The sequence below is a fragment of the Podarcis muralis genome, chromosome 16, assembly GCF_964188315.1.
Source record: "Podarcis muralis chromosome 16, rPodMur119.hap1.1, whole genome shotgun sequence".
In the NCBI taxonomy this organism is placed as follows: Eukaryota; Metazoa; Chordata; class Lepidosauria; order Squamata; family Lacertidae; genus Podarcis; species Podarcis muralis.
The window spans coordinates 39,897,953-39,917,696 of NC_135670.1; the positions used below are offsets into that span (position 1 = coordinate 39,897,953).

Below are 19,744 nucleotides of genomic sequence, written 5' to 3' on the forward strand. Positions count from 1 at the left end.
CTACAAAGGACTCTAAGTTGCATGCATTATTAATACATTGGCCATCGTCACTATCTTCTTTTAAAAAGCAGAAAAAAATAAAATTCAGATTCAGCAGATCTTCACGCTGGGCACACCTAGCAGTTATGGAGCAGGCTCACCAACAAGGGATAAGAGGTCTCAGTCACTGCAAAACGCACTGGAATCAACAGAAACCCTCTCCTGAATGGCTCCCAACTCAGCCTTCCTATCAGCAATGAGCTTCCTGGGACAGATTGGCACCAACACAGAATGCTCTATCCACAAGCTTCCTAGCACAAAATCAAGAATTTCTGCATCGCAGGACACTGTTCTGGTTTCCTTCAAGAATAATGTGGCTGGCAACCCAGGAGGCTTGCAAGCCTTTGCAATTAAAATTCCATTTTTACTCACTTGGACAAATAAGCGGAGCAAACTCACTGCAGCATATTGGCTGCAGAGGGAAAGACTCCTTGCCTCCACACAGGATGAAAATAGAACAGTGAAAATGTTATTATTTATTAAATTTATATATCACCCTTCATCCAAAGATTACAGAGCAGTTTACAGCATAAAAATACAAAATGAAAACACAAAATACGTATCATAGTAAGAACAACAAAAAACCAATAGCCCCCTCCCACAAACACATTTAAAAGACCATAGATTGTTTAATTAGCCAAAGGTTTGGTTATAGAGCAGGGTTTCCCAAACTTGGGGCTCTAGCTGTTGTTGGACTACAACTCCCATCATCCCTAGCTAGTAAGACCAGTAGTCAGGGATGATAGGAACTGTAGTCCAAAAACAGCTGGAGACCCAAGTTTTGGAAGCCCTGTATAGAAGGACATTTTCACCTGGCATCTCAAGATATGCAGTGAAGGTGCCAGGCAATCCTCCTTGGGGACGGCATTCCACAAACAGGGAGCCACCATAGAAAAGGCCCGTTCTCATATTGCCTTGCCACCCTCTGGACTTCTCATGGAAGGGATACACAAAGAAGATGATTGCAGGGTCCCAGTCAGTTCATATGGGGAGAGGCAGACATGAACCTCCTTGTCACGCTATCTCCAGGTAAGGTCTGGAGGATGGTGAAGAGAGAGCAGGGCCTTTTCTGCAGTAGCTCCCCGTCTATACGGAGCACTCCCCTTAGGGATGCCATCTTGGCACCAACTCTGTCATCATTTTCATGCCAAGCAAATATGTTTTTGCTTTCTCTGGCATTTTGGCAGTACTAGCAAATGGCCGCTTTAACTCTGTTTTCAGTACACTTTTTTAGTATTACTTTATTTTATTTTTGTTGTAAATGAGTCCAGGACAGTTTGTTGTATAAATTCAATAAACCTAATCACAGTGCTATTTTGGTATTTTTTAACAATATAAGTTGTTTGTACCCATATCCTGATATAAGTGTCATAACTGCTAGCAGAAAATGGATGCCATGAGCAAAAAACAAAACGGTCATTACCAAAAAGGTATTGCCTTAACCTAACTATTTCATGAACAGAAAAGCAGCTGCAGCCTTCCTACCCTGATTCTTTGAAGTACAATCCCGTCCCCCAAGGGTGTTGCTACCAGAGACAAATTTGACCTCACACACAAACATACAAACCCTTGAAACTACAAGCCTCCCCTCTCTAAGGCGCACACCCGTCTCTTCTTCACAGCAATGGCAAAATGGCTCCCAGTGGCCCACTCCCTCAGTCAGAGCCCCAACTTTATTTCATCTTTATTTAAAACATTTGTTACCCACTCTTCCCTAAAGCAGGTATCTGAGAGCAGGATACATAAAAAAATTAAAACACAATGTATTTAAAACACACCCACCCAAACATAACAACCCACTCTAAACCTCCAGAAAACGAACACCTCTTCGCAAAGAAGTCTTCTGCTGGCCCTGAGAGCTCCTGCGGCTGAGACTCCTCTTGCTATCCCTGCAAGCCTGTATGATGGGGCAGACTATTGAAAGAAAGCACCTCCATCAAGACTCCTCTTGCCCTCTGCACCTATCACTGTGTTCTAAAATATCAGTATTTTATTTGAGTCTACTTCTAACAGCGCAGGTTTGGGGCAACCTTTTCAACACAGGGGCCACATCCCCTCCTAGGCCACCTTCCAGGGGCCGCATGCAGAAACAAATGTGGGTGGAGCAAGCTTTGCGCAGTAGGACACTTTCCAGGCCCACAAAAGCCAAAGGTTTCTACACATCCCTACACACGTTTATATTCAGGCCAGCAAGTTCAAGCACATATTGCAGCCAGGCAAAAAGCACTCAAGAAGGATGCAGAACAGAGCCAGTAAGAGGTCTGGCTGAGAAGAGTCTGGAGGGCCAGGTAGAAAGGCTTGGAGGGCCACATTTAGTCCCAGGCCAGAGGCGTTCCCCCCCCCCCCCGTTACAGAGGATAAGGCTACTTATGGCCATTAATCATGACAGCTGTGTGTTATTATTTCTGTGCCAGAAGGCAGTTCTGAGTCCTCAGCACATAGGACGTCCCATTCAAATCCAGGGCTAGCAGTGTTCATTTATTACAGCAAAAAAGCAAGACAGTCTATGGATACCTTAAAAACTAATGGATTTTCTTCATGGATCAGCACCTCTATTTTCTCCACTTTTGAGAGGCTTCAAGAGTACTAGGTTAATTAGCATCCCCAGTTCAATCTGGTCATTTTATAACATTGGAAAGATTAGCTAAGGAAGGCCACAGCTCAAACAAACCAGCTACTGCACTCCAAGTGAGACTTGATCCACCCCCTTCCAAGCGATAAGAAATAGTCTATTTTAGTAGCTTATGGGAATCCTTAGTTGGCACAAAACGCACTCTCATTTACAGGACAGTGAATGAACAATACCAGAAAACAACAGCTTAGGTCAACAACCAAGAAGCCAAGAGCAGCAGCTCAGGACTTTTTGTTTGGAGAACTTCATGTGCCACCAAATTTTCTGAACCAGCCTGGACAGATCTGCTCACAGGCACGTCTCCACAAGCCGAAGAGAATGGCATAACATCCAAACCCACAAAACTGCTACTCAAAGAGAGCAAAAATAAACTCTGTGTAGCCTTGAAGAAGTTGGGTAGGAGATGCTGCTCATTAATTATTTTCTTAAAAGCTGTCAAGACTGCCAACAGATTTGTGGGTTTAACAAGCAAGCCACCTCTAACCGCTTAGCTCAGATATATCAGTAGTAGCCCCAGTTCATCTATCATAAATTGCATGCATCTGTTATAACAACAACAGCAGCTAAAGCAATATTGCCCCAAACCAGGAAAGTTTTATTGCAAACAGTGCAATTAATAGAAGTGTCTGACATAACTTCTATAAGCAAAGTGGCACATCAGATGGAAAACATCATACAAAAATCTTTTGCAGATGTATGGAGACCCTTCTTTCATTATGGGGACTCCCCAGGTTTTACTTATATTTCTCTAATATTTCTTTCGTGCTAAATAGCCAATAAAAATAAAAAATGGCCACCCAAAATTTAAATATCAAAGTATGAAATTTTTAAGAATAAGACAAAACAAAACAGCAGATATAGCAATTATATGGTACAAGATCATCTTATAATTATTATTCTATCCATTTCTGATATTTAGGATGTGAACACTGTTGCTCACACCCAGGAAAAATGCTGGGCAAAACGATTGCCAAATGAGGCCAAAGCATGCTCAACTGACCAAAAAATAGTGGCTGTTTCAGGGGAGAAAAGAATTGGGTGGGAATGGAAATGCAATAGAGTATCCTGGAGAAGGGATTGCTCTACACGACATCATTTTGTTCCAGGTCACTCTTTTCCTGAGTTCATAACCATTTCACAGATCTTCTTCCAGTAGTTACATCAAAATCCTGTATAGGAGGCTCACATTACCATTCTCATAATGGGGCAGAGATAAGGGGGAAATGTTGTTACTAATTTGACTTCTTTGTTGCTTTACTACAAAAACTTTCAAAAGTGACTTACAAACCCTGAAACCCAGCAGGAAAAAAAATATTCAGCAGAGAACTTTCTGCACAACAGACCACCAACCAACTTGTAATAATCCATCAAATGTCTGGGAGAATATATAAGTTTTAATCAAACACTGTAATAATGTTAGTGATGGCTCCAGGAGAAACTCATTGGAGAGAGTATCTGACAGATAAGGAGCCACAACCGAAAAGGCCCTCCCCTTGCTGCCACTCTCTCCAAGGGAGGGCATCAGGTGAAGACCAAAGAGTCTGGGTAGATTCTTATCAGAAGAGGTGCTCCAAAAGATACTGGAGTCCTAGCCCACAAAGGACTTTATAAATAAAAAGAGCACTGTGAATTGGACCTAGAAACATATTGGCAGCCAGCACAGCTCTGTTAAAATGCGACTTATACGATCAGCTCACTCAAGCCTGTCAAACTTTAGATGGCCTCACTCTTCACCAGATGCACTCTCCAAAGCATCTTTAAAGGCAGCCCCATGTAAAGAACATTGCAGTAATCCAAGCTTCAGGTTACCAGAGCACTGATGACTGCAGCCAGGTTATTCCTGCTCCCATAGAGCTAAAGCTTACAAAGCAGCAATTACTACCTCAATCTAAAGAGAGGCAACACAAGATGGAGAAGATTTTTACATCTATGTTTTCAAGCAGGCAACAAGAACCAGACCTTCAGCAGGCTTCTGCATAATCTGACCAGTTCAAAGGGTTTACTAGTTTGTTTGGCTTTGGCAAACATAGAAATGAAGTGGATTAGGGCCTGTTAAATATTGAGCAATATTCATGTGGGACTGAGAAGTTATGGAAGTTTCACTACAGGCTTGTCAACCCCTCCCCACCACTCTCATCCCAAAAACATTCTCCCACACCTACTTTCAGTTTCAATAGCATGGTTACCTGAGCACCAAATCGCAGTTTGCAACACAATTAGAAGGAGAGCTGAAAGCAGTGGATTATGCTAACCATGGTTGAAGTTCGCTGCATGTAACTCTAACCACAGTTATTTGTAACTAAAAGTGAGAACATCCATTCAAGGAAGAGAAGAGGAGCACCTAAGCCTTTGCAATGCTCCTGATCACCTAACCATGGCTAGGAAATGGGGCGGTATTATATCCACACAATGCTAAGAAATATTACAGTGGTACCTTAGTTCAGGAACTTAATCCGTTCCAGAAGTCCGTTCTTAAATCAAAGCCGTTCTTAAACCAAAGCTGTTCTTAAAATGAGGCGCACTTTCCCTAATGAGGCCTCCCGTCGCCAGTGCCCTTCCACCGTTCAGCTTCCGTTCGTAGACCGAGGTAAAGTTCGCTAACCGGAACAGTACTTCTGTTTTTGCGGAGGTCTTATACCGAATAATTTGTAAACAGGACTGTTCTTAAACTGAGGTACCACTGTATTTTTAATTCAAAGCAGCCTCTGCATTGTACATCCACTGTATTTCCCAAGTTTTTGAAAACTACTCCATGAGTTTTATGTTTAAAGTGTTTTATTGCCATGAAGCATTTTATGAAGCAGCAGCCAAATCCCATCATCTTGTTGTATATTATATTATATTATATTATTATATATTATATTATATTATATTATATTATATTATATTATATTATAATATTATATATTTTTTTTGCACTGGAGTTGGAAGCACCCCTGCAACCTGCTCCTTTGTGCTCCACCTCCTGCACTTGCCATTCCCCTTAAGGGACCTCCTACCAAGTTGCTTGTGTTGTTGTGGGTTCTCTTTTCTCTTTTTAATATGCTGAATGAAAAAGAAAGCACCCAAGGGACCACGAAGGAAATGTGAATTTAGCAAGCTTGCCCAATTTTGCCTCTGAAGGAGCAGGTTAATGCATTGCTGAATCAAAAACACTAAAAATCGGCTAAGTTCAGCACACAAGAGGGGAAAGCAGCGACCTGGAGGTAAATCTATGTTGATGCAGCTTCTTGGGAAATGAGAGTTTTGTGGAGGAAAAACAAAGAATTCTTATGGTAAGAGGGGAAAGTCTAAAAGAGGGATTTGCCATGTAACAACAGTATTTTGGAGCTCTATGATGCAAAGCGTTTCAAACATCCTTGCTTCAGGGGAAAACTTTCTGCTGATGAATCAGTCACATGCCATGGAACCTCTGCATCATGTAAGGGTTCTGGGAGCATTTTAAGGCACACACACTCTGTCCACCCAAGGCACACCGGCATAACCCATTTGGGGCCTCCCCATGAACTGAGGGTGCCACTTTCAACACACTGAACAAGGCCAGCCCTACCATGAAGAGTCAGGCAACCACCTCAAGCCAGTGTGGTGTAGTGGTTAAGAGCAGTAGACTTGTAATCTAGTGAACCGGGTTCACTTCCCTGCTCCTCCACCTGCAGCTGCTGGGTGACCTTGGGCCAGTCCCACTTCTCTGAAGTCTCTCAGCCCCACTCACCTCACAGAGTGTTTGTTGTGGGGGAGGAAGGGAAAGGAGAATGTTAGCCGCTTTGAGACTCCTTAGGCTAGTGATAAGCTGGGATATCAAATCCAAACTCCTCCTCTTCTTCTTCTTCTTCTCCTCCTCCTCCTCCTCCTCCTCCTCCTCCTCCTCCTCCTCCTCCTCCTCCGGTGCTGTTCCTCCCAAGTCCTCCAGTTGTTTGAGGGCAGAGCTGTGTGCATCACACAGCCTAATCTGTGCCTGCTGCCCTGAAGAACAGTGGGAGGATGCTGTCCCACCTGCAAAGTTGCAGTTAAGATTCAACTGCCAGTCACACTGACTTCTGCATGAGGAACAGTGTAGCACCGCCTTGTATTCTAATTCCTCTTCCATGGCTCTGCATCCCAAGAAAAGATTGGTACAAGTAGGCAAAATGCATTTCTGGGAAATATTTCAAACACAAGGAGCCCGATCATCTAGTCTAGCATGTGTCCAGCAGAGTCCTCCAGAAGCCTCTGGGTGATCACAAGTGAGGTACAAAGGTGATGGCCATTCAGAGTTATTTGTTTGGGTATTTAGAGCAGCATGCTACCTGTTAAGTGTTGATAACCCCAGACTATGTGAATTTGTGTGATCCTTTTAAAAAGACACCCCCGCTTTAATTCAGTGTTAGAAGCTGGGATAAGAAAGGCTAGGAGCCAAATGGCTTCTGGGACCTGGGTTGTGGGCGCCAAAACAGAATGTCCAGTTGCCGGGTGGTGGAGTCGGCAACACTTTATTTATTATTGCCATAAGCATAAATTAATATGCAATCACAGTGACAATTTTTAAGCAGAAACTGTTAATACATGTTTAATTTGGTGTTTATAAAAAAAATATTGGTATCATAATTCAGTTTTCAAAACACTCTACTCTTTATTGCGAAACTCCTTAACATATACTTCGAGGCTTCAAAGCACATACATTTCAATAATCCTTGAGTGTCAGCCAGGCGCAAAAAATGGCACCCAGACTTTTGGAGGTGCTCGCAAATGGAGAATCTTTGGGCAGAAAATGCACCTGGTGCCCTGCTAATTTCAAACCCTGTGCTTAATGCTTACCACCACACTGCCCAGCCGAGGACCTGGTCTCAGGGCAGATGATGCAGCTGCCTTGCTGAAGCTAAACTGGTCCAGACCTGGCGGGACATAAATGTACTAGCTCAGAGGTGGGGGACCAGAAGCCCTTCAGATTGAGCTGGACACCCTAGACAAGATGGCCAATGGGATGGGGTGGTGGGAGCTGCAGTACAACTTCTAGTGGGTCACAGGTTCCCCATCCCTGAACTAAACGAACAAACATGGCTGCTAATTATGCATTGTGCAAAGAAATAAGAAGTATTAGTGTTGGTCCTGAAACTGCTGCTAATCCATTCAACTAGACTGTAACATTCAGTGTAGGGACGAAGCCTGCCCTGATTATCAACCTTACTGTGTATTAAGCTAAAATGGGAGATACTCAAAACAAAATTAAAAAATTCCTTCCAGTAGCACCTTAGAGACCAACTAAGTTTATTATTGGTATGAGCTTTCGTGTATTTAGGCTCAATGTTGTTTGAGCCTAGGACTTGCCGATCAGAAGGTTGGCGGTTCGAATCCCCGCAACGGGGTGAGCTCCCGTTGCTCGGTCCCTGCTCCTGCCAACCTAGCAGTTCGAAAGCACGTCAAAGTACAAGTAGATAAATAGGTAGCACTCCAGCGGGAAGATAAATGGCGTTTCCGTGTGCTGCTCTGGTTTGCCAGAAGCGGCTTAGTCATGCTGGCCACATGACCCGGAAGCTGTACGCCGGCTCCCTTGGCCAATAAAGCAAGATGAGCGCCGCAACCCCAGAGTCAGCCACGACTGGACCTAATGGTCAGGGGTCCCTTTACCTTTACCTTTAAGTCATCGCCAACACCTTGAATTCTTCCCCATATTCTATCAGTAGTCAACACAGCTCTTTCAGGATCAAGGTCACCTTTAATGGCAGCTCCACATACAATGCATTAGATTAACCCAACTACGTAATGTTATGGGGCTGCCAACTACCATCATCCCCAGTCAGCAATCCAGTGGTCAAGGATGACAGCAGCTATAGTCCAGCAACATTTGAAAAGCCACAGGTTCCCCAACACCATCATGTTCTCAGAAAAACAAAGACACCACACAAAACATACTTCTCACAAGCCATATGTTCGGGGGGAGGGGGAGCAAGAATTTCTCAAGAGTTATGATATACTTGCCCTCCCAAGGCTAACACCACTAATCCATCTGAACTAACCATCTATTTTCTTTTTGAAAAGTTCAAGGAAGAGTAGCTGGGAGGCAAACATTCCAGAAGATCAGAGCTTGGAGAAAACAGGCAATTAAAACGGAGTTCTCTGACGCATTAAGACCTTGCCCTGCACAGAGACTCTACAGTGAAGGTTTTATGGTGCTTTGGTTTAAAAAAGAAACAAAGAAAAGAAATCCACTTAGATATCAAAAGCAAACTCTGCCTAACCACAGAAGATGTTTGGCTTTCAGAGCAGAGGGAAAATAAATTCTGGGAAGGTGATACTCCCACCCATGTAAACCAAAATATGCAGATACTCTGGAATACAAATGAACACAGTCTCCAGTAAAGAGCCGATTGATTGATTGATTGATTGATTGATTATAGAAATGATTATTTTGAACAAGATGTGCTAAATATGAAATGGTGTTTGTGCTAATAGCTACTGTTGTCAAACGCCTACGGATGTTTTTATTTTTACATTTGATCCCACCACTTTCCCTGAGAGAAATCTGCTTAGCAGCCAGTGTATTTGCATATTTTTAAATGTATCCATTGGTTCCAGGCAGTTTAAGGGAACTATCAGTAACTAGCAAACTGCACATAGTCATTTTGATGGATGGGGCTGAACAATTGGAGACTTGTGCATGGAGAGGAGGGAGCCCCAGCCTGCAAGAGCTGGGCCCTCCACTGCAGGCTCTGCTCTCACCACAACCCTGTTCCAAAACACACTTTTACTCTTCCCCAAAAGAAGCGACCGACATTCATCCAGAAAGAAAGAAGCAAAGAAGCACACTTGGAATCAATGAATCATGGGAGCTATATTCTGCCACTGTCAATCTCGACCCAACCACCACCATCACACCAGCTCCCTTGTGCAGTCTGCCCCTTGATTTGACCAGCCACATCCTGGGCTTCACTGGTCACACCTGCATGTGACAGAATCTTGAAAAGTGGCTTTTATCAAGATAGGTCAGGAGAGAAACAGCACCTTGGATCAAGACATAGGAAACTCCTAAGAAGTCAATGCTGGTGGTGCATAAGGGATGGCGTCATTCGCACAGCCACCTGCTCTTGTGGGAAGATGCACTGTGATATTCTGCACTAACCTCAGTAATAGTGCTGATAAGGAGCACAGGTATACTGCTCTCAAAGCGTTTAAGAGAGGGGTAGGAGATCATTTTGGCTCCATGGGCCAACTCAGGATCTGCCTCACAGGCCAAATGTGTCAGGTGGGTGGGGTCACCCACCTGAAAAACAGTCACTACCACCCCGTTTAAGGGGAAAGAGTTGAATTCACACCCATCAGCTGATGCACGGGGACCAAATCCTACTTCCTGATCTGTGCGGCTCTGCTCCCTGCTAAGAGCAGAGCACAAAGCTAATGCAGGGTTAAAGCCTGTTCTCCTGCCCATAAGGTGATGGGCAAGCTGGTGCAGTTTTGGGGAAATAGCCTTATGGGCCAAACTGGAGTCCCTGGTGGGCCAAGACTGCCCACGAGTCATTTCTGGTTTAAAGAACGTAAGGTGCATTTTCTGACAACTACCATATTTTTTGCTCTATAAGACTCACTTTTCCCTCCTAAAAAGTAAGGGGAGATGTGTGTGCGTCTTATGGAGCGAATGCAGGCTGCGCAGCTATCCCAGAAGCCAGAACAGCAAGAGGGATTGCTGCTTTCGCTGCGCAGCGATCCCTCTTGCTGTTCTGGCTTCTGAGATTCAGAATTTTTTTCTCTTGTTTTCCTCCTCCAAAAACTAGGTGCGTCCTGTGGTCTGGTGTGTCTTATAGAGCGAAAAATACCAGACAAAAAGGCTGAGGCTGAGAAAGGGGGGGGGGGGCTTACTTAAGGCCACCAAGTAAGCTCATGGCCAAGACTCATTTGCCAGTACGCAGCACCCACGCCAGCTCTAATTAGCAGCTGTCTCAATTCCAGCTCAGGATTAAAAATTATATTTCAAACATTTAAGTGGCTGGGTTGCATTACGGTGTGCAGAACACAGCTTATTACCTCAATTAAACAGCCTCCAGATAACACCTCCGTCGAGACAGATACTGCAGTATCTATTTTAGCCCATTAATGAATCAATTAAAAGCAAGGAAGTTTAAGACAAAACACACATCTATCTATTCGGTAGCACAAGCTTTCATATATTGTCTTAGTTTGCATATAATTATCCCAATTGTCTCTAATTGGAGTTGTGAGGTTGGCTGGTCTATTAAAAAAAGGAAAATAATAAAAATAAGAAACATGAAAACATTGACTCTGAGACTGCTTGCATCAAGAATAGCCTTACCAAGGAGGAACAAAAATTAAGAAGTATTCACAGCAGGCACAAAGCGCACCAGATTTTGTTCATGTGCTGCTCTCATTTCCTCCCCAGTCCCACAAATAAAATGTTATCTGTATACCATGAATAATTTATACCCATTACACGCTAGAGCAAAGTGCCAAAATCCCTCCTTCCACAAGTCAGAGGAAGTTGAAAGGGGTTTTTCCCCCTTAAACAAAAACACACACACACACACACACACACACACACTTTTTTTGGTTGCTCAAAAGAACTGCTTCACTGCTGAGAGTAATTGCTAAGACACACTTCAGGCTACGCAGAGGCGTTCCAGAGAAACAAACTGTTAAGTGTTTATAGTTTCTGCACAAAATTATTCCTTTTCCTCTCACAGAGAGATGAACCAAGGACACTCGGTGAGTCATTGACTCGGGAAGGAGCCTCGGAAGAAAGAAAATCAGATGCCGGCAAAGAAACCTGTGTGTGTGCAGGTCTGTACCTTAGAAAGGGAAGCTAATGTGCAGGTGCAATACTGTCCAACCTCCTAACCATGGTTAGGAGACGACCAGGATCCTTCCAGGGTCCACACGCCTCTCCATCCCTCTCCTCCTGGTGTGAAACCTGCTTCAGCCCCTGCTTTAAAGTCTACCATGGCTAGCAGCATTGAACTTGGTAAAGATACCTGCTAACCATGGTTAATGCAAACAACAACAACAACAAAATGGGAGGGAGGACAAACCTGATCAAGAGGGGAGAGAAGCCGTGTGCAAGTCTGATGGGCAGGATTTTTAAATTAGTTTTAGTGATTAAACTATCCTACAACTGAATTTCCAGGATGCTTTGAAAGATTTATAGAGGGATAGGTGCATTGCTCTGTTGTAGCAAAGGCAATGAAGAGTCTTGTGGCACCTTAAAAATAGGAGCAAATCTGTTATGGAACAAGTTCATCCATTAAAGGTTAGGCCATAATAGATCTGTTAAGTCCTTAAAGATGTCATAAGTCTCCTTTTACTAAATTTAAACAATAAAGCAAATTTTAAAATCACACATTAAAAATATTCAAATATGCTGTTATGCATGTCGTTGTATTTTGCCTTGTACCATTCAGTTTCTTTGTCTGCATTTTCTAAAGTAAGAAATAAACTGTATGTGCTTTTCTTCTAGAGAAAGGGTGCTGGCATGCGTACCCTTTACCCCCAGAAAAAAGCACCAATTACTACCACCATCTCTGAAGGAGTCATACATACTGTGTGGTAAACTGCATTTCCTGCCTCCAAACTAGACCATCATCTGCAGAAGGGAGCTATCATCAGTGACCCACCTCCTTGGAGAATATAACAAAGCTGGCTATCCTTCGCAAGGTACCTCTCACATCCACCAGGAAGACATTTATGCTCCAAGGCTCCTTGAAATACAGGACTGTGCTCTGGTCCCATTTCAAAACATTCCAGGAACAGAGGCAGCACGCTTCTGAAGACCAACTGGCCCGGGGTCCCCAATGGAGATTGCACTGTGGTGCTTGGGTCCTGTTTGTGGACTTCCCACGTGAGAAGAGAATGCCTTAGGCCTGATCCAGCATGGCTCTTCTTACAGTATTAAAAGATGCTACTTGAAAGAGCCTATCACTAACCTAATGGCCATCGTAAGCAAAATAAAGAACCTTCCATGCCCTTCCAGCTGAGTGAAAACAATAGGAGGGCTCAGACAAGAGAGGAATACTTGGCAGACTGAAGAGACCTCTAGAAGTCTGGGTTCAAACAGAAGCTGACAGGTGCAAGGAATTTACAGACAAGCCAAAATTGGAGGGGGGAGGGGACGTGTTCACCATCTAATTATTCACACTAGTACAGAAATATTAAACTAAGCTTAAGCATGTTCAGCATCGGGGGGAGAGAGCATGTGACAGCTCAAATCTTTACTTCCAACTTTATTTTCTAATAGCCTTCATTTTCACAGCCATAAAGCAAATTGGAAGTTCTCTAAAGTCCTGTTCAAATTGGCAGTGCTGTTCTCCCTTCACATTAGTCAATGTTTGCTCAGGAGCTCTTCAGAGGCATAGCCCTCTCCTCTAAGTTAAAGAATTATCATTCACTCTGCTGCTTGGCAGGTTCATAGCCCTGGTGTTCACCACAACCTGCTTCCCGTCTCCTGCATTAAAACCACCCCCCACCCCCCTTTCCTCTGTTCCTCAGCCCCCAGCATTTACTGACAGTTATTTCAGGACTGTATTGTTAAGGGGCCATGCCAAGAGAAAGAGACAGAACACTCACCATGCAGCATGCTACTTTATGGTGAACAATAGGCATTTCCTCAAGGGTTGCTAATAGCTCACCGGGCTTAGTAATTAACTAAAAATAAATTCCTGAAGAAATCTGAAGCCACACCTCCAAGAAGTGTGGGGACCAACAGAACAATGCATGCCATGACCACACAAAAAGAGAAAAAGTTTGAATTTTGGAACAGCCAGGGAAAAGGTAACCAAAAAGTCCATGAGCAATTCTGGAGGGGAGGAAAGGGAGTGTAAGACCTTAGGGAATGAGGACCAACACCACCTTGGATCCAGTACTATCTGCCTCTATTCCCAACCTGCTTCCCACTTAACTCAACCTGCTGTAACATCTATTCATAAGATCCTAGACAAAAAACTCAGCTATAATATATGTGCTGATTATTACTAACACAACTGGATGTAGTTGAGGTTGTTGGGGAACTGAAACTTATTGCATGTTTGTTCCTATGTTCAAACTTACTTTTTTTGAATAAAGAAAGTATATACAGACTGTAAGAGCATATAGCGGTACCTCTGGTTGCGAATAGGATCCGTTCCGGAGGCCCGTTCGCAACCTGAAAAGAACGCAACCCATGTCTGCACACGCGTGGGTCGCAATTCGCCGCTTCTGTGCATGACGTCATTTTGCACGTCTGCACATGCGCGAGCGGCAAAACCTGGAAGTAACCCTTTCGGGTACTTCCGGGCCGCCGGACGCAACCTGAAAAAATGTATCATGAAGCAAACGTAACATGAGGTATAACTGTATTGCCTGGAAACAATATATATAAGTTGCACATACATACATACATACATACAGAGTTAACGAAGAATCTGCTTAGATGCAGTGGTGGATTCATAAATTACACCTGAATCAGCAATAAATTTCAGAAGTCCAGACACCAACTTCCTGGTTTTACATACTGAAGCCATATAATTAATAAATACATATAGACACAGTCTATTCCCAGCAATTTGGCAACCTGTTAGCAAGCTCCATGCCAAAACAAGAGCAGGAGTCAGAGTAGAGTTCAAACCCATAAAAGCAGATTAGGAATTGCAAAACATGACATGTGTTTATTTTATGTTCGCAAAATAACAGAACACAAAAGTCACCAGCACTAAGCAGGCTTCTACAGAATTTCACATCTGGCTCCAAGAGGCACCACTCAAGGAAGGACAGACCAAACAGTGCCTTTGCAGCAGGTAACACACCTCACAGAGGTTAATTACCTGAACTTGTAGAAAAAGTTCAGTCATTTGCATGCTGTCCTGAAACAACCTGTGCCCTGACTGTACTTTATACCGCTGTGAGGCCAACAGTCTCCCTTTGAGCCAGGGAGCTCATCACAAGTGAGCTGTGGTTTCAAACTAGGTTTCCAAGGAACCTGGGGTGAAGAGGAACAGTTAATTTGCCCACACCATCTGGTTGGGCTGCTCCCAAGATGTGTGAACAGGGAGTGCACAGGACAATGCAAAGTCCAAACAGACCTCACCAGCCTCCACATGAAGTGAGCATTCTGTCCCAAACATTCTCCAGAATTTTCCACAATTTTCCACAGCAAACAGAACAATTCCTCAGCAAAAGAAGTCAGCTTATATTGAGAAGACAATTGGTCCAGACCTCAGAGTTACAGAATAGAATCACAGAACTGTAGGGTTGGAAGGGATCCCCAGGGTCATCTAGTCCAACCCCCCCCCCCACAATCTGGGAACCACAGCTAAAGAATGCCTGGCAGATGGCCATCCAGCCTCTGTCTAAAACCTTCAAGAAAGGAGAGTCCACCACCTTCCAAGGATCTACAGTCATATCTGGGTTTTCGAACTGCTTCGTTTTTGAATGTTTTGGCTCCCGAACACTGGAAAGTGAGTGTTCCGGTTTGCAAATGTTCTTTTGGAAGCCAAACGTCCAACAGGGCTTCCTGCAGCCAATTGGAAGCCGTGCTTTGGTCTCTGAATGTTTTGGAAGTCAAACGGACTTCCAGAACGGATTCTGTTCAACTTCCAAGGTACGACTGTACTTCTTTCTTTCTTTCTTTTTTACTAGAACCCCGATTTCCACCAGTTGTAGTCAGGTGTAAAGTAGTCAGTGTTAGAAACTAGCTAATCTAACTGCCAAATGGCACCTTAAGCCTAGGCCTTAGTCACCACCATGGAATGCCTAGGCACCATTCCATACCCCAATGGGATTTATTTATTTATTTATTATTTGCATTTCTATACCACTTTATATTTTAAACAACAAATCTCAAAGCAGTTTACAACACATTAAAACATCAAATAAAACAATTCAGAATAAAATTAATTCAAGCTTCAAGGAAAATATTTCAGATTCTTCTCTAAGTGACATTTTGCTTTCCCCAGTTGCCAACCTGGCGTCCAGAGATCTTCATGTGGTTGCAAATGGACCCTCCTCAGTTGCAAAATGCACCTGGTGCCTGGCTAGTTTTGAACACTGAAAGTAGTAGATCAAAGCAGAGAGGTATACACTAAAAATTAAGAAACAGAGCACTCAGTCAAGGACTTAGTAATCAGTACCAGAACCAAGCTAGCATGTATTTTCCCAAACAAAAATCCAATCCTGGTTTCCCCCTAAGCCTTCTTTTTCTACAGCCTAATTGTTGATATGTTGGGGATGATCTGTTGCTGTTGCTGCTGCTCAGTTGGGAATCAGAGGCTCTTGCAGATACTCTACAAATCACCTAGAAATCCTTACCTTCTGCCTAGCCCTTCTCTAAACCCCTCACAGAGCTACAATCCCCCAAATTCCCTGATCAGAGGGGTTGATTATTAAACAGCTCTGAGAATTGTAACTTTGGATAGCGATAGGGGTTTCCTTACCACGCTCAGCACCCCTAACAAACTACAGTTCCCAAAATTCTTTGGAGGCTGTTTAAAGTGGTATGATATTGTTTAAAATGTATAGTGCAAAAAAAAAAAAATGTATAGTGCAGATGGGGCCAAGGAAAGGAGACTGCAAGTATGTTTTTCCACCCTGACAAAACTTGCTAAGGTGTTTACATGCAGGGAAAAGAAAAGGCAGCAACCAATCACAATAAAGAGTTGTGTGGCTGAGGTAAGAGCCTATAAAGCTCCTTAGGGAAGTAGGAATAATATAGGGTCAAACAGCAGAACTCCTGCCCCACACAACTCAAGGCTGCCTGCAGCTTTCATAAATGACTGTACGAATTTCCTCTAGAAGAGAATGTTGCAGACAAAATACTGTATGAAGCCCTGGGACAAGACACCGTATCTAGACTATTCAGGAACGTGGGATAGGAAAAGCTTGCCAACCCAGTAAAGATGAAGGTGCATTTGTTGTTTGGTTCACATAGGCAGGAAATGAAAAAAGGCACCCTGGGTCTCAAGCCTGAAGAAGTCCCCTCCAAGCGGCAGGTTCAGCTAGGGATAGGGGGCAGCTGCCTCCAAGATGGGAGTCTTGGAGTGAGTCTCCTGCCAACTGTACTTTGTGCAGGCCAAGAAGCAAGAAGAAAAATGTAAAAAGGCAGCAGAGTTAGGAACAGTGGGAAAGAAGAAACCTCAAAAGCAAAAAACCAACACAACCCGAGTGCAAGAGCATTCTGAGTTTCTTCCTACAAACAGAGATGCTCATAAATCCAACTTCACTTTCTCAACCAATATTTATATATCAACCACCGAATTCAACACAGAAGCATGTTCGATGCCTTATCAAAACAGGAACCAAAGCTGTGTTTCACCACAAACGCATTGTTTTCCCACAGGGTGCGCACGCAAACTAATGAAGGAAGATGAGTTTACTCAGAGAAGCTTTCTGACTGCAAGAGAGACAGGACAGGGCCTCCTCCAAAGGACCAAGGTTGCCCAAATGCCAGCTGAAACCTTGGAGAGCCCTTCCTCCAGGAACCCAAATCTCTGGCTTTGCTGTCACAAGTTTGCCATGTGGCCATGGCTTGGAAAAATAAGCAGCCCAGTGGCTCCTTGCCACCAAACCCTCATCAAGGAAACGGGAGACATAAACAGACAAAATGCCAGCAAAAAGGAACCACCATTTGGGTGACCAGAGGAGGAAAGAAAGGGGTAAGAGTAGAAGCTGTGCCAGTCCCCGGCCCACTTGAAGAGTTTCCTTTGCAAATGTTGTTGAGGAAAAAGGAGACAAGTCTCAGGCGTGTTTTGATCACAAAGGACTGTGATTTCAGCCACATAACTAACTGCCTGCATTTTCTACTCTTGAATAACCAAAAGCACACACGAATTGGCACCTATTTGCTCCGGATTCTGAAATCCTAGTATGTGTTTACCATTCCTGATGGGGAACCACTTTCTTTCCCTGAGTTCAGGAGCGCAAAGGACACCATTTGCCACTTTCCTCCCTCATGATGGCCTCCGCCAGATTGAGAAACTGAGACAGCACAAGTTTAGTTAAATGCATTTCTGGTACATTCTCTCTCTTTCTCCATGCAGGCCCACAACCCCATTATCTACATGTTTACGCAACAGTAAGCCAGACCAAGATCAACCGGTCTTACTCTCAAGTAAGCTGCCTCTCTTGGAAACAAGCTCCAAAGACTTGGCTGCAACTTTTAGTCGCAAGTTAAGGGATCAAAATCCTGGCCTGTGGCTCCAAAGCCGGCTGGATCCTGACTTGGGTCAATCTGCCCCCGTCCGCCGCACACACACAACCAAGTGAGGCTTGCACCGACGTAAACCAGCGCAGCTTCGGAGTCACTGCCAAGCTGCAATCCTACCCACGCTTACCTGGGTGTAAACTCTTTCTTCCACGGATTTCAGCCAAGTGAGAATTGGGCCGGGCTGGAGCCTTGCTCGCAAGTAAACTTTGCTGGAATCTATCAGAACTTAAGTCGAAGAGGGCAGGATCAAGGCGCTAGAAGACTTTCCCAGAGTTTGAGGGCTGGAAAACTATCTCACCACGTCCAAGACACGCGCAAAATTAAACACAAATTAAAATTACTGGGCGGGCGGGCGGGGGAGGGGGCGCCGTCCAACCTGAAGGAAATTCCCAGGGTCGCCCCCCCCCCCCCCGCGGACACACAGCACTTCCAGGGAATTTTCTACTAGATCCACAAGGAAAGGAGAAATTGAGGCGGAGAAGACCGCGGCGGAACAAGGGGGTGTTTTGTTGTGTTTTGAATTCTGGGATTTGCTTCGCCTTCTCTCCCCCCCCCCCCGTTACTCCTCCTACACGCAGGAACTCGTGCAATATCTCCCCCCCCCCGCCCGATTTTCAAAAATGCATTGCTTTGATATCGTCATCTCCGTTGCACATCCAAATATATTTTTTAAATAATAATAATAGGCAAGACTCCCGACATCTCAGAGGCAACGATCGAGACTGGGGGCGGGGAGAGAATCGGCGTTGATCTATCCGAATTTTTCTGCCCTCTGAGCACTGAAAGAGACTGACTGGTGGGGTGGGGGCGAGATTTGGGGAAGGGGGCCAGGAGGCGCCCCTTCAATCTTCCTCCGCCTTACCTTCTTGCAAAACCAGCTGCTTTTCCCTCCATCGCTGCTTTTTAACTGTTAATCCCTTTTGTGTGTGTGTGTGTTGTTTTCAAATTCCTCTCTCGCTCCAGTTTCAGAAAGATCAGCGAAGTAGAAAGCTTGAAAGGGGGGGGGGGTCCTCCGAGGTTGCAATACAAAAAATGTTTAAGATAATATTTTTAAAAACAGCGAGGAAAAAAGCAAATCCGATAAACAGCGATTAAAATATATTCCTCAAATCAATCCCGGGAGGAAGAGCAAAAGGCGCCTCCGGTTCTCCTCCTTCGCCATCTGCCTGGCGTGTTTTGTAAATCCAAAAGCGGAGCGAGCGAGTCCGGGTGTCTCTTGCTCCGAGTGCCCGGAAATCGCTCCTCTTTTTCTAAGATGTCTGAACCTACAAGCAGCAGCAGCAGGAAGAGGAACAGCAGCAGCGGCGGCGGCAGGAGCAACTCCTCCAGATTCCCTTTCTGGAGCCTTTGCAAAGCACCAAGTTTGAGATCCTCATTCTTTCTGAGATCCGGGGAGGGGTGGGGAGCAGGGAAGATTGATAGCTGCGCTCCGCAGCAGGCAGCTCACGCCAAAAAAACACAGCTCAGCTTTTGCTTGCAGCAGCAACAGTCTCGCTCCGCCGTCACCCCGGCTCCTCTCTTAAAGGGGCAGGTGCCACTTCAGGAGCACTCCCACTTGGTGTGCATGGGCTCAGGTCTGTTGGTGTGTGATGTGCACGCAAAGTGTCACTCTTAACTTCGATTTGATTGCCAAGCAGTCGTGAGGCGCGGAGGATGCAAAGCCACCCAGCATACAAAACCCTGCGAACTTTGTCACTCTGCAAAAATAAAAAAGGAGCCCGGGGCGGAGAGAGTGGGTGCCTTGTTTTTCTTTTCAGCCAGGACTCAGGCCCAGAACTGGCTTGACTGCCAAGTGCTGCCCTACATGAATTAGAAGAAAGATACATATTTCCTCTGAACATGCGCCAAGTGCATTTTCCTCATTTTTCTCCACGCCCCCCCCCCCCGAAAACGGAGCAAAGCTGCAGATGTGAGGGTTT

General features: G+C 44.6%; 1 protein-coding gene across 16 annotated transcripts in view; it reads right to left on the minus strand.

Annotated features, from left to right (window-relative positions):
* NCOR2 (nuclear receptor corepressor 2) overlaps positions 1-19,324 on the minus strand; it is a 355,660-nt gene extending 336,336 nt beyond the window's left edge. For 10 of the 16 annotated variants that reach the window (XM_028709364.2, XM_028709365.2, XM_028709362.2 and 7 more), the window contains exon 1: positions 18,688-19,323. The gene's annotated coding sequence lies outside the window, so the exon portion shown is untranslated. Of the gene's footprint in view, positions 1-17,952; positions 18,191-18,687 lie in introns of those variants that run through there. The other 6 variants (XM_077920871.1, XM_028709373.2, XM_028709369.2 and 3 more) reach the window with 3 other exon arrangements.
* Between the last annotated feature and the right edge of the window lie 420 nt (positions 19,325-19,744).